Here is a 5680-nt window from a genome sequence, read left to right as displayed (position 1 = left end):
AGCAACTGGCTAACCAGAGGGGCGGTGTTCTTCTTTTAAGGTCTCTGGGCTGTGTTTCCTGCTACTGTGTGCTAATAATGAAGGGTCCAAGAATGAGTCACTCGCTAAACCTCAGTTCCATGCGGCAAGAACACTCATGCTATCGCCCATGCAGTCCCCAAAAGCCTTTATAGCACTTTCATGCTTCATCAGGTTACAAGCAAAAGTCCAACCAGTTTTGCAATCTCATACATAATCCACTCAGAAATAAGACCTACTGACTGAGTTCAATAGGACTTACTTCTAAGTAAGGGACTCTCTGCACTTTCCATTTAAATAATGGGATAGTTGCTGTGTGATGCAATGCTTTTAAGAATGAATATGAAGCTGATGGTCTGCACCTTTGGTTGAGTATCCCTGTTATTAGAGAGTGAACACAGAGCTTTCTTTTCCAGACTAATGGCGGGTTGTGTCTGAATTGAGAAAAGTTATGTGGCTGTAGTCTCATCCCTTATGCTCACGTTCCTCCAGCCAGTAAATGTTACAGTTAGGAATGTGCACATAGGAATAGCCCTTCTCTGCTATTGTTTTGCTTTGTTTATTTAAAATATAATAACTTATATTATAAACTTGCGGGTGTTCAGGGGATGAGAAGAGGTGAGAAGAGAGGAATTACATGTGTCAGTTTAAGCTATGGCTTGCCCTGGAAGTCTCATCTGTCTGTCTTGAGAGACAATGGAGTGCACTTCCAAGGGTGAAGCCAATCCGTTGCATTAGCAGCACCAAAGTGAACTTCCATGGTGTGCAAGCCTGGACAGTGTGTAGGGAGGTCCTGGGCAGCCCAGACAACAAGACCTCTCTCTTGGCCTCACTGCCAAAGGAAAGCAGAGCAATATGTTTGGCACCAGCTTCGTTGCAGGAGTTGCCAGAAGGAGCCATACAAGGTGCTATCCAACTGTCTTAGGGACTCCACTCCGGATTTGCATATGGTTTACCTCTTAGCCTTTTCTTCTCCTAAAGATAACCTGCAAGGCAGCGGGGGTTTAGGATAAGGGGGGGGGGTCAGGATTTAACCTCCTACCGTCGGACCTGTAAGACAGAGCTATTCCGCCTGGCCTTTAATTTGAATTCAGCCTGATCTTTCATTTCCCTTCTCTTCCCTCCCCCTCCCCTTCTATGAAGATCACCCGCTCTGAGACCCCACAGCTAATTCTCCCCTGGCCTCCTCACTGGCCCAAGTAGGACCAATTCAGCCAGCTAGCCCTGGGGATTATCTAATTGATTTTTTATTTTTATTGTTATTCCTGTTTTTATACTGTATTTTATGCTGCTGTTATAATTAAGTGTTTTAAATTTGTTGTTAGCCGCCCTGAACCCGGTTTTTGAACCGGGAAAGGCGGGATATAAATAAATTTATTCTTATTCTTATTCTTATTCTTATTCTTATTCTTATTCTTATTCTTATTCTTATTCTTATTTGATTTATTCTTCTCCCTGATGGGCTACCTTCCCAGGCTGACAAGCCCCACCTCCCCCTGCACGTGTAGAAACTGTCTTCTTGACCAATGGACCCACTATTGGTCTCGTCTGCTCAATCTGCCAGAGCCTATCTATGCATGCAGGGCAAGTCCCTAACTCACTGAGAGTTTGAGACCCATCGTCTTCCCTCACTTGGTTTAGCCAGCCAGTTGGAGCTGTTTCTAGGATGTGGCTGCTGTTGCATGCTGACAGCTTCTAGAAACCACAGCTGAGAGCTGAGTGTAGGGTGGACAAACTACCCAAGAAGGAGCATAATGTGCCCCCTCACCAGATGTCAGATTTTGTTTTGCAGTAGCTTGATTTAAAAACCAAAACCAAACCCCGGACCATAAAATTTCCCTGCCCTGGGTTATAGTGAACAAGTGCTGAGTTTTAAATGCTCTCAACCACGCAGCAGCTATGTCATACCCACTGGTGTTGATGACACACAGAAGAAGCGCAAAGGGAAGGCATGGAAAGTCAATTCTACTTTTCCTTGTAGAACATCAAACAGAATAGTAATGATTGGGTAGTACTAAGGACAACCCTTCTAGAAGCAGCTCGTCTGGAGTTTTAAAGGTGGTGTTTTTGCCCTTGTGTTTCATTTTCCTGGTCTGGATTTGGAAGTCTTTAATGCTGCCATCTTAAATTTAATGTATCACATAAGAATTGCATATTTTGATGTGTTTAATTTTTGGTTTGTTTTTTTTAACAAGAGCAAAATTATATACCTGATCTGTCTGGGAATGGATCCCCATAAAATGGGTATGTAGTTCTGCCTTGAGTGGTCCATTTTATTTCGATAGAACTACTTGCAAAGCAAGGGGCTAGCAGACTAATGGAAATGAGGATACTGCAGAGACATGCATTAATGAAATTAATGTTTTTGAATGGATCTACAGCGCAGCTTCTCACTCGATGAATTGATTGCATTTAAACACATTCACAGATTGAAAAACGTCAGTGGTAATGCTGTGTAAGGATCCTAGGGCCAGAGGAGAGTTATTCTTATGTGCTGAAAAACGTATAAGGATAATCAAAAGTTGCCACTGTATGCAAAGCAAAAGCCATCATCATCATCATCGTCATCACCATCATTTCACTTTAAGCTTCAAAAACATTTCATTTCCCCCTACTGCAGTGACACACCAGAGCCCAAATGACTTCAGAAAAAAAGCAAGCATGAGGTCCATCAATACTGTGAAAAATCCCAATTTAAAAGATGTGTTGATATTGATTTGTCAAGTGAGCATTGTCAGCTTCGGGTGAGGCAGAAATGATTGCTTCCAGAGGGCAATGGGAGCAACTTCTCCCTGGACGCTACTCTGGCGCAAGTTCTTGAGAACTTTATCAGCGTGAGGAAGGGAGGGATCTCACTACAAGGGAAAAAGCCTCTTCCTGGTCTCCTTTTAAAGACATTCTTCATGCGACTGATACATGCAGGGAAACAAGGAAGTGGCAATGTAGTAAGTGGCTCCACCCTCAGTTATGTGCAATCATTACACGGTTGGCTTCTCATTCTTGTGGAGAAGGATGCTGTGGTTGTCTGCATAGCAAATATATGAGAGGGGCTAGGGTTTCCCTACTACATTGTTGTGGATATTTCACCAGTATAGTTCTATGATGTGAGAAATGGACTATACCAGATCACAAGAAGTTGTTTTTTATTAAAACAACAACAACAATGAAAGGGAATATTATTGAGTGGCAGAACATGGAACCATGTGCTTCAACCTCCTTTGAAATCGTTCAAGGGGTTAGCACAAGAACTTACTCTAAATACTCAGGTTGCCCACAAGTGCAGCAACACTTTCTCCACTTGTTATTGTCAGTTTGCATTTCTAAGTGGAGAAAGTATTGATCGGATGTGTAGAGATCTTTCCTGTTCTAATTAGTTCAAGAGGGTTCTGGAAGCTTCTCTGTGCGAAAGAAACAAGCAGAACGTTCCTGATGTTTGGGTCATTCCTTCTGAGAAGCTGAGTACAGCTGGATTAAACTGGTTCTGTTATCTCTTCTGTCAAGGTCATGCTGACTATTATAAGAGGCCTGAAGGAGACGGGGTTTTACTTTCTGTCTTTTTTACTTCTGGTGTGGTGTTCTGTACATAGCATGCTATAGTGTTAAGGTTTAGTCTTATTATAATTTATTGTAAGTTTAAGTTAAGTCTGCTGCAACTGGATTTCTTATGGGCAGTGCCAATCCTGAATGTACACTGATACCTCAGTTTTCGAATGCCTCTGCTGACAAACAATTCGGTTTACAAATACTGTAAACCCGGAAGTAAATGCTTCGGTTTTTGAACACGCCTCAGAAGTTGAACATGCCACGCGGTTTCCACTGAGTGCAAGATCCTGAGGCCTAGCTGTCAGCTGTTGAGTTTTCGGTTTTTGAACGTTTCAGAACTCGACAGTTTTCCGGAAGGGATTATGTTTGAAAACCAAGGTACCACTGTATTGGATTTGTGACCATTATGCTCATTTGTCTTCAGTAGCAGTAAAGCTCTGCTGGATGAAATACAATTGCCTCTGGTCTATTTTTTGGAATTCCTGCAGCATGTTTATGTTTTTACTCTGCTAACTATATGCTGGAATCTGCTCTGGATCAATATTGAGTAGAATTGCATGACAGTTATTCCTAGCAGGTCTCTGACACTGGTGGCATTATATACATATTGTGGCTGGTAGCTGTTGATAGCCTCACCCTCCAGGATGGTTTTCAGAGCCATCCAAAGTTGGTGGCCATGGCAGCATCTTGTCGGGGTGAATTCCATCACTTAACTATGAGCTGTGTGAAAAAGTACCTCCTTTTGTATGTCCTGAAACACTGAGCTGCATTGTATGGCACTGAGTTCTAGCTTTATGAGAGAAGGAGAATCATTTCTTCCCCATCCACTTATGGTAAGCCACGAATCATTTGATACATCTCTCTCATGCTGCCTACCTTTTCCTTTTCCCCCAACCTACTGCTTCCATAGCATTCTATTTTGTGATGACTTGATATTAGACTAGTGGTTCCCAATTGGTGGGTAACCCACCCAGGGGATCCATGGCAGCATTCAAAGATCAAAGGGACCTGTTGAGGGTCAGCAGTTACGGTGAGCCACTTGCCCATCTAGAACTGAGCTGCAGTGCAGATCACGTAAGTTGGCCCAGGAAAGGGATAGCAGGGCCATAGATCTGTCTAGTTTGATCAAACAATTGATCAAGCAAACCAATAGCAATGTCTGGTTAAAGCAAGAACAATTATCCAAGGGAATGTGAGGGAGAAGGAGTGTCTGGCACTGGCGGCGAATGTGCTGTATTTAATATTGACAAAAAGTTCCAGCTGAGAATTACGTGCGAGTTCAATTTGGATGTTAGCTTGCAAAGTCAATTTTACACATTCTTTCTCTGCTGACCTCTTACCGCCATGCGTGAATTCATATATTTGGCTTGTAATCCCCATGGAAATCAATGGGATTCACCTCTGAGTAGGCCTGTGCTGCTGTTAGACAGTAAGCTGCCACAATTAGCAGTTTGGGAAGAAAAACCACACGCACTAGCAAGGACAAAATAATTGAAATAGATCTACATTTAAAATTGGTACTGAGACAAAGCTTCCTTGTGCATGTGTGAAATCTCACCCAAGTAGCAAAATGATTTTTTAAAAATTTTAAATTGACCAATGCCACTTCAAAATTCAGTGCACTAATTGTATGGAAAATCTGAGGTAAATGTGCAGTATTATGCTGTATAGGAAGATCCTGCTCACAAGAGGCAGGAGATACCCAGATCATTATGGCAGAGAATCTGGTTTGCAATGCAGCCTGGCTTAGTCAACTATGCCTAGAGGAAACAGAGAATTTCAGCATCCATTTTTGGCGGCTTTTAACGGTGACCTGTGCCTGCTTTGGGTTGCCACTTATAATGGAACACAGGAACCCCATTGCCCCAGAGGCGGAGGCTCGTGCGATTGACTGACCTTCCAGTTGTACGGTTTGTCACAGATCTGCTCAAGCTGACAGCAGCACTTGCCGCTATGGTGGTACAAATGCAAATCGTGTCTTCCGTCATTTTTGTTCTTTGTTTTTCAAAGACATCCGCACTGGAAGCTTTCGCTGGTAATGTTAGCACATTCTTATCTGAAAAGAGGCATGTGTTACTCTTCAACCCTTTCCAGATCCAGGGCCTCCCCGAATCTGCAT

Source organism: Podarcis filfolensis (genome assembly GCF_964270895.1).
Source record: "Podarcis filfolensis genome assembly, chromosome: 7".
Classification (NCBI taxonomy): Eukaryota; Metazoa; Chordata; class Lepidosauria; order Squamata; family Lacertidae; genus Podarcis; species Podarcis filfolensis.
The sequence above is the reverse complement of the archived record's forward strand: the minus strand, read 5'-3'. Positions refer to the sequence as shown.